This window comes from Rhinolophus hipposideros (genome assembly GCF_964194185.1).
Source record: "Rhinolophus hipposideros genome assembly, chromosome: 5".
Taxonomy (NCBI): domain Eukaryota; kingdom Metazoa; phylum Chordata; class Mammalia; order Chiroptera; family Rhinolophidae; genus Rhinolophus; species Rhinolophus hipposideros.
Window position 1 is genome coordinate 79,858,789 of NC_138051.1, and position 9,957 is coordinate 79,868,745.

Here is a 9,957-nt window from a genome sequence, read left to right on the forward strand (position 1 = left end):
GCAGTTTGTTCCTTCATAAAATATTGATTGCGACTTAGTATGTGCCGGGCTGTGTTCTAGGCATGGCAGAGAGAGAGCTGGACAAGCCAAACTCCCTTTCTTCCGAGCACTTACACCTGGGGGTGGAAATGGACAAAGAAGGAAACTACTAATGTGTCAGAAGGGAAGAGATGCTATGGAGAAAAATGAAGCAGAACAGGGAAGGGAGTGCTGGGTTGGGGTTTGCAGTTTTCAGTGGAGTGGTCAGTGGAGGCCTCACTAAAAAGGTGACATTTGAGCAAAGACCTGAGAAAGGTGAAAGAAGAAGCAAGATGGGCACCTGGGGAGCAGTGTTCCAAGGACTGAGAACGATATTTGTACAGGCCAGCAGGAGGCCGTGCACCTGGCTTGTCTGAGTAGCAGCAGGAGACCATTGTGCCCGGGATGGAGGGGACAGGGGGGAAGGACTTGCCCTGTCTGGTTGTGTCTCAGGTCTGGGCTTGTCACAGAAAAGACCTTGGGCATGTGGGTTCCGCTCCCTCCAGGGACACACGTACTCGTAGGCCTCCTCGTGCTTGCCAGGCAGCCTTAGAAAACATTCCCCGAAAGGCTCCACAGCCTCTTCGTGCCTGGGCTGGGAGGAAGTGAATGTTAATGCTTCATGGAGGGAGAGGGGAACAATGAGCTCTGTCTGCCAGGCACCAGGGGCAAGGAGGCTGCTCCTAGCTCCCCACCAGGCTGGGGTGCGCCAGTGTGCCGGCCAGACAAGGTGGCATTGTAAGGCCCCAGCAGGGGACGCTCCCTGGAAACCTGCAGCTCCGATGAAAAGCTCAAGCAAGCAGTTCATCGGGGCAGGCCTGTGGCTAAATGTGAGGTCGTCTCTAGCGCTGATGGTTAGCTCATCTTTGCTAAACCCCAGGACACTCCAGATAAGCTTTTGGAACTACGTGCTCTGGACGGAAACTGATGCTGGGCCTGTTCAGTGTTGCTTCACCAAAATGTGCTGTTCACATTGAGTCAAGGCTTTTCTCGCTTAGTGGTTGGGGAGGCCCCAGGGAGCAGCGGCGCTGGAGACCTGAATGAAAGGTGGCGTTTGCTGCAGCAAGATATGGCAGCTTGGCATCTTACAGTGCTCTGCTCTTCTGCTAGAGGGCAGAAAGTCAGTGGAGAAGAGGGTAGAGGGAGGGGTAGGAAGCAGTGGCAAAGAACACAGATTCCGGAATCAGGCAGGCCTGGGTTCTAGTACCAGCTCTGCCACTTAGTAGCTGTGTGTTCTTGAGCGAGCTGCTTTCCCTTTCTGATCCCGTTTTCTCATCTGTAAAGCAGGGGTAATATTCATACTGTCCTCTTAGGATCGTGATGCCCAGTAAAAGCTGACTGCTGTTAGATTTTAGAACTGGGTGGTATTGGATGATGAACAGAGGAAAAGTCACACTGGATATTTTGTTGCCACAACACCTGTGTTTTGCTAGGGAGTACCACCTTCATTTCCCCTCACACATCATTTCTCAGCTCTGGAAAGAATGGTATGGCACTAAGAATTTTTTGTTTTGTTTTTGTAACAACTTGATTGAGGTATAATTTGCATGCCTTAAAATGGACCCACTTACGTGTACAGTGAGTGATCTGAGTAAATTTATGGAGTTCTGTAACCATCACTATAATCCTGTTCTGGAACATTTTCATCGCCCTGCAAAGTTCCCTGTGTCCATTTACAGTTAATCCCCACTCCCACTCCCAGCCCTCGGCAACTACTGATCTGCTTTCTGACTCTGTAAATTTGTTGTTTCTGGAAAATTCATATAAATGGATTCATATGATATGTGGTCTTTGGAGCCTGGTGGCTTTCACATTGCATGTTTTCAAGGTCCATCCATGTTGTAGCATGTGTCAGCAGTTTGTTCTTTGATTGCCAAATGATGTTTCATTGTATGGATACGTACTACATTTTGTTTAACTATTCACTGGTTGATGGACTTCTGAGTTTCCATTTTGGGGCCATGATGCATGATTCCCTTGTGGTCACTTGCTACATGTCTTTATGTGAACATACATTGTCATTTCTCTTAGGTAGATTCCTAGGAGTAAAATTGCTGGGTCATATGCTATGTTTATGTTTAACGTTTAAGAAACTGCCAAACTGTTTTCCAGGACATCAGTTCTATTTGTTTGTTGGTTTATTTTGTTGATGTTTCAGTGCCTTAGGGTATAGGATTAAGTACTTAATTTTTTCTTATCTCTTTTTGGTAAGTTTTTCAAAGATCATTTATAGAAGCCACATTCTCCTGATTCCCCTCTTCCTTTCCTTTGCCTGTCGTTGAGCTTATCTCTGTTTTGAGAACACGGAGCTCACCTCCTTTTCTCTACCCGACTGTGAGAGCTTCTTCCGGATAAAGTGGGGTGTAGTTTGAGTTTCTGTCAAGCCCCATGCATATTCCAGTTCAAAGTCAAATAAGACATGGTCCTCACACCAAGGAACTTACAAGCTAGGAGAGAAACAGACACGTTTCGTGTATGTTTTCAAAGCGTTGGTTTGGAAAATCACAGAGGCATTTTGGGTGAGTGGAGGAGCCCAAATGACCCCCTGCACACTGCAGATGATGGGAGAGGACGGGTCGGGGGCGCTTCGTGTATCCACCAAAAAATACAGAGGTGGGGTTGGTTTGCTCAGAACAGGCGCTGCTCAGCAAACTACAGCCCATGGGCCCAGTCCAGCTGCCACTTGTTCTAGTCAAGTTTGATTGGAACAGAGCTGTGCTCCTTCCTTTACCTGTTGTCTGTGCAGAACTTTGTTGTGATAGGGACTGTCTGGCCTGCAAAGCCTCGAATATTCGCTATCTGGCCTTTCACAGAAAAAGCTTGCAACCTCTCCTTAGAGGAAAGAATGAAGAAGAGAAAGAACAACACCTACATGCTCCCCAGTCCAGCTGCTTCTTGCTACCCAGAAAGTCAATTGCAGCAGGAGTGATTTGAGTAGGTGTCAGCAAAGACAGGAAGGGTGGGTGATTCTGGCTCCTGAGAGACAGAGACTAACTTCCCGTAAGAAAAGGAAAAAGAACACTGATCAGTTCCAGCAAAGTTGGCACATAATCTCTCTGGAGACAAAAAGCTGGGAAGAGGGACTCTGGGCTCCTTTCTGGCCCTTGGATCCTATTTGGGAGGCGGGCGGGGGAGTCTCCAGGAGTCAAGTGCCGTTGGCAGTGGGCTCGGAATAAAGAAGAGAAAACCCAGTGGAGGCGTTAGGAGCAAGGGAGGGGGAAAATCGGATTTCTCTTCTGGTGAGGTGGAAATCAGAAAGCAAGGGAGGCGGGAGCAGACGGCGTAAGTGACTTGTCCCTCTCGTGGCTGTGATGGAGTGAATTAATTCCCGGCATATGTTCCCAGCATCTGTCGTGGTGACCGGGACCGGAGGGGTCAGCGAGAGAGGGGTCCATGCCAAGACTGAGCATTAGCCCAGAATTCCCGGGCTGCAAGGGCTCTTGGCTCGCATGGAATGATGGCTGGCCAGTGCGCCCAGGAACATCTGCTGCAGCTGCAGCAAATAGCCCGGCCTCGGGGAAGAGGGAGGAGTCCCCTCTGCATTCTTTCTCTGCAAGAAAACACCTGGCTGCGAAGGGGCTGGGAGGAGACCAGAAAGAGTCCTACAAACCCTGTCTCTTCCAGCTCTCAGGCTGCAGTAGATTCAATCCAGCAGCCACGTGTCCTGCCAGCAGACTGGAGGTGTGATGCAGGGCGCTGCATTGGGAGGAGTAGGTGGAGTCCCAGCCCTGGATGGAGAGAACGCGCAGGGCTCTTGGGACACCCTCCAAAGTACCAGTCCCAGAATCCCCCTGGATTCTATGTGGGCTTCTTGGTGCAAAGTCAGCAATCGACTGAGGGAGAGGGAGCAAGGCAGGCTTAGTGGTTAGGAATGCAGACGGTGCCAGTGTCGCGTCTCTGCTCTTCCACGTCATAGCTGCATGACTTTGGACAGGTCCCCGTACCAATTTGTGCCGCAGTTTTCTCATTTATAGAGTGAAGTGGAAAATAATTCCTGTCTCACAAGGCTATTGTGACAATTAAACGACGTACTTCAAGTGTCTGGCAAAAAGCAAGCACTCGGTGAGGATTAGTTCTGATCACAAGGAGTGGACAGGCCGCGATCGCTTGTCCCTGACGTAAGTCGTAGGCGTTAGGCACAGGACGTACACAGGCATCCACCTCAAGGTCATGAACTAGAGGCCCACAGACTGACTTTGACCCACGGGACAGGGTTGATTTGGCTGACACACAGTTTTTAGTTGTTCATTTCATTATCAGCATTGAAAATGGACATTTTTCACATTATGCCCAGATTTCTAGCTTCTCTTAGAAAATCGCGAGATCTGTCCACTCTGGGGCCACAGCCCCTGCCGCAGTGATAGGCTAGAGCTGAAAAGCAGCAGCTCCTGTCAGCAGGGGCAGCTCGGCACAGCCCACTCCACTCCACTTACGGTTCTGCCCGGTCGCTGCAGGCACTGACTTTGAGACCCCTGCCCAACCTCCTTGTTTTGCCAATGAGGATTCTGTTTCCCAAGGGCACTTACCAAGGTCGTGCTCCTGAGACTAGAACTCGAGCCCTGACCTGCAGGCCAGAGTCCTTTGTCCGTAACACCGCCCCCCCCCCTTTGTGTGATGTACAACCTACAATCACGTCAGTTATAACCTATAATCATGGGGTTGTGCTCCTCTGACCGGGAAGCATAACCCTGTCTGTGCCCAGTGTGGATCTGAGAGTTTCAGCAGAGTCCTGGGATAGTTCCAGGGCCAATAACTGGCTAGCCTTGCCCTCCACTGGACCGTTCACACTCTGTCCCGGAGCCGACGGCCTCTGCTCAGGAAGAGTGCCCGGATCGGCAGTCATGAGAAAGGTAGGGGGTTTGCCTTCTTTCTGTGGCAGCCACCAGTGCCTCAGTCACGCTGCCACCAGCCATTATGAATAGAGGGGTAGCAGAGGCTGCAGGGGGCCTTCTGGATTTCAGGCTTCAGGGGCAGGAGGACGCCCTATTCCTCGGCCAGCAGGGTCTCCGTGCTGGGCTTACAAGGGTCAGCCCCAAGGGTGCACCACTCAGCTCTCCCTTCAAGAGAGAGCCTGAGCCTGGAGTGCGGTCAGCTGACGGCCTCCGGCCATAGTGCCTTCAGGAGACGCTCAGGCCATGTGCTTCCCAGGGAGTACCCAGCCTGTCACTAACCCCGGCAGTGGTGCAGGCTCACCATTCCCGGTCGGAATAGGACTCCTCGCTGGCAGTCTGTGCACCAGGAGGTCCCCCTTGGGCTGGCCAGGACTTGCTCAGAACCGTGCTGCAGGCTGAGACTTGTTGCCCGGTTCTGCTTCCTTCCAGCTGCGTCTGCACAGGTGTCAGACCTGTGTCACCACCTGAGGGCTTTGGTGCTGCTCCTGCTTCCTCTCCCCGTTACCTCTCATAGGCCTTATCACTGTGGTGTCTGCTTCCCTGAGGACCCAAACAGTGGTCTTGGGGTGGTCCAGCTAGACTCGGTGGGCAGAGTCCTGGGCAGGCCTGGGAGGAGGCTGCCTGTACGAGGTGCTGGTCGTGGCTTCTTCTCCAAAGCCATGTGCTTGGCTGGAGCAAGCACATGTGGGGTAGACGTAGAGCAGGGTTCCTGGACAGGGGTGGAAGGAGGCTGGCCAGAGGTAGATCCCTCCCTCACTCCTGGAAGTGCCCACGTGGAACCTAATCCAACTGAGGAGGCCTGAAAAGGAGGAACTGAACTCTCTACAACAGGCAGTTGGTGAAAAGAATTTGGTGTCCTCTCAGCAGCAGAAAATAGCTCCTTTTTCTGTTGAGCTTGGGCATGAGGCGTCTCTGTTGGTGGCTTTATGGACAGAGGACAGGGATGTCATGATATACCTGCCAGGCCTGCCGGGAGACGAGGATGTGCCCATCAGGACCTGGGGCATCACCGATAAAGGTGGGGAAGAGATAGAGTTTACCCAGCAAAGCTGCCTCTGCGTTTCAGCGGTGTGGGGTGGTGGTTTCCTGCCGGCAGAGGGGTGTCTGCTGGGGTCTGCGGGCCCATTAACTCCATGACAGGAGCCCTGGGCATAGGGAGTCCTGCCTGACATCAGGCTTTCCTCTGACCTCCTTTCAGGGAACTGTTGAAGGTGTTGACTGAGAGTCTGGAAACAAAATACAGCACCTGCAAGGCAGGGGTCCTCAGAGGTGGCCACGTGGCGTGGAGCACCTACATCATAGCATCTACAGCACTTATCAAACAGACAGGTTCCTGAGCCCTCGACCCACTGGATTAGAGTCTAGGCGGGGACGTCCTGAGACTACGCATTATAAACAAGCACCGCCCCAAACCCCCAACCCTACTTGAGAACCTTGCAAACTGCTGGTTCACAGGCTGACGTCTCCCCTCCCAGTACTGGCTAAAGTAGTTTTCTTGACATATTTGCATCCGTGCAATATTTTTGCAGTATTTAAAAGTCAGGAGTATCCCAGGAAAAACAAACAGACCGCTGCGTCTTTGGAAAGCCCCGGCCCGCTCTCCCTCTCAGCATTCACTGGAGGAGTGGGACAGGCCTTGGGTCCTCGGCCTCCCAGCCTCTTCCCTGCAGCTCCCATGTGCATTTTGAGCTTGCGACCACCGGTTGAAGGAGCTGCTCCGTGCTTGTCAGCGCTGATGCCGGGTGGCCCACTCTGGTGCACACTTCCTCCCCGCATGCTGGCCGCCATCCTTTGCCCGGCTTCGGCTTCGCAGAGGTTGTGTGGAAGGCGGCTGTTCACTGCTCTCCACCCCTCCACTCTTTACCCTTCGGCAGTTGCTGCCACATGTGTTTTTGGAGTAATCCAGACATGAAATCTGCCCCCTGCTCCAAGTCAAATGCCCTCCCTGACGTAAGGTCAGTGCTTCTCAAAGCAGAGTTCACTCACTGCCTGCACAATCCCTGCTGGGGAGGCTTAGAATGCAGATGCCTGGCTTCCACCCTGGACCTGGGAAATCAGAATCTCTGGGGTGGGGCCTGGAACTCTGCATTTTAAATGTGGTGCCCTGGGTGGTTTTGATGCACCTTGGGGCATTGGGACCCGGTCAGATTTAATTGGGCCCCAGCTCAGGTCAGCCTCTTGGGCCTTTGGCCTCCCTGGAGAAGAGAGTACTTTCCCAGGCCCTGAGCCTCCATCCATCACAAACAAAGCCTGCTCCTGTGGCCTCCTCCCACCCCCCAGGCAACAGGCACCCAGGGCTCGGTCTTCTATCAGACTCCATCTCCTGTCACTTTCAGAACCTGTTCATTATTCCTTTATTATTCCCATTCTCCTGCTTATCATTTTTAATAATCACTCTAGACAGGCCAGGGTGCTGACAGCTCCCCCTTGTCCATTCTTTCTGTCTGTTTCAATACCGCCTGCTTATCTGGCATTAACCTGATCTTTCCCCCATTTAATTAAGCAGCGCTGGTCAGCCCACTACGGCCCACGTGGAGCTGGGAATGATCGGTTCTCCTGATAGGCAAAGGAGTGTTGGACTGTGTGGCCTGGACATTTCACTTCCCCAGAGGGGCCTGAGGGCAGGGCATGAATCCCAGGAAAGGCCACAGTGGTTCTGGAGGGGTGGCGAAGCAGGGGAGGTTGATGACCAGAACCTACTGAGCCCTGCTTCTCAAACCTCAGTGAGCCTGAGTCACCGAGGGCCTGCGGAAATGCAGATGACTGAGCCTCACCCCAGCGCTTTGACTCAGTACGAGGCCGTGAATCTGAACTCCTACTAAGTTCCCAGGTGGTGTTGATGCTGCTGGTATAAGATTCACACTTTGAGGAGCCCTGCGTTATCGGGCGAGCCTCGCCTTAGTGGTGGCACTGCCAGGCCTGAGTGTGCCTTGCTGGGAATGGATTGAAGAGGAAGAGACTTGTGTGGTGGGGAAGGGTGGGGATTATTGCAATCCCCAGATGGGAGGTGTCAAGGGACTGAGCCCAGGGGTTCTCAGACTTAAAGGGAAGGGATGGATATGGATTCAGCATCTGGTCTCCTGCGCCATGGGGTCCCGGTGCCAGGAGGGGTAGTGAAAGAGAGAAAGAGTGGTTTTGAGCAAATGTCAGCATGGTGGTACTTCACAGAACTAAGTACCAAGGGAGCACATGGGGTGGGTAGGGATACGCTGAGGTTAAGACAAGCCGCATAATGTGCAGGGCCCAGTGAAAAATGACAACGCTGGGACCCTTGTTCAAAAATTACTGAGAATTTCAAGACAGACAACAGAGCATTAGACCACGTCTGGGGACTTTCTGAAGCTCAGGGTTTGGGCAACAGCCAGAGCTGACAGACTGCCATCACCTTAGTGGCCTGTCAATTACTCTGCAGTCCCTTAGTTGATTGGTACATCCTCCTCTGATGCCACAAGAGACCAAATGGAAAGTCAGGGGACCCAAGAGTCACAATTCAGAGTCTTATGAGGGAAGAGCCCCGGATAGGAAAACATGATGGGGAAAATCCTCACAGCGGTTGCTGGTCAGACACACGGAAGTGTATTTATGCGAAGTCTCCTACCTTCAGGAGACTCTGATGTTATCTGTGGATAGAACTTTAGTATTTTAAGTTATCATTTATGGTGCAGTTACCCTATTCGAGGCATTGCACAACGCCCTTTAATGCATTACTTGACTTGGTCCTTGCAACAAGCATATGAAGTGCGTATTACTGTCCCCCTTTTTACAGATGGGCAAACTGAGGTAGAGAAGCACAGGAACTTTGCCTAGTGAGTGAGAGAGCCAGCTCGCCGAGTGTGCGTCTGGGGCTAGGAGATACTCAATGTCAACGACCAGAGACTTGGGGGGGTTGGTGTGGTAGGGACATGGGGATGGAGCCTGCATGTGCCTGGCTGTTACAGGAAAATGCGTGGATACCCAAATGCCCCTGAAGATGGAAGGATTTAGAGCAATTAAAATGTTGTGCCTGGGAGCTGTTTTTTGTGTTTTGTTTTGTTTTTGAAGGCAGTTTTCTGACTTCAAGGTGTTAACAGGCTCTCTAAATGGTTTTGTTTTTTAATTGCAGCAAATGACTGTGGAGCCATTAGATTTTGCCTCTCTGCAGTTGTTTCTGTCCTCCTCCTTCTATTTATTCTGTTTAATTCAGTCAGGTAGCTCCAGGGCAGTGGAGATCAATACTACTCTTTGATAGAAAGGAGTCAGGTTTGAAACCTAAGATAAAACTGACACATTTTGTATAAATTTAATTAAAAATGCACCTTTAGTGGCTTGTTGCAGGCACAAAGCCCAGTGTCTATCTCTCCATCTTTCTCTCTCCTCCTCTCTTTCTCTGCCTTTCTCTCTCTCTCTCTGTCTCCTTTCTTTCTTGTTCCTAACAGAGAGATCTTGAAATCTGCCTCACCAATAGTCTCGTTTCATGATTTTGGACTTGAAGCTTCTGTGCTGAGGGAAGCCGAGGGCAGAGTATGAAATTCTAAGCAGATCAGTGCCGGCTACCTTTTTCCAGAGGAGACTGGAGAGAGAAACTGGGGAGCACCTGGGGAGCAGGAGCCCCGAGATGGGTCTGCTTTTCTTTTTAAAACCTTTTTTCTTTTGGCCCCGAGATCTGTAAGTTGGGGGCTCCTCTGGCCCCTGCCACAGCCCCTAAGCCTTTCTGGATGTTTTTGACCTGCCTGCCATGGCAGCTGCCTCTGCCTCCCGGGGTCCTACTGGGTCCCGAGACAGTGGGGAGGTGCAGAAGCCAGGAGCCCCTCTCTGGTAACCCCAGGGCTGCTGCACACATTTGTCTTGTGTTTTACAACCCACCCCTTCACCTCCTTCCCCGCCAGCTCTCCCCCTGTCACTCCGCTCAATCCCATTTGGCTTTCCTCATTTTTCACTTGAGTGGGTTTCCTATCCCCGACTCTGCTCTGGCCTCACTCAGCTCAACACCAATAAAACACACTCAACACTGGTAGAACAAGGTGCCCGGGCCGGCATGACAAATGACGCGCCAGCCCTCGCTAAGCGC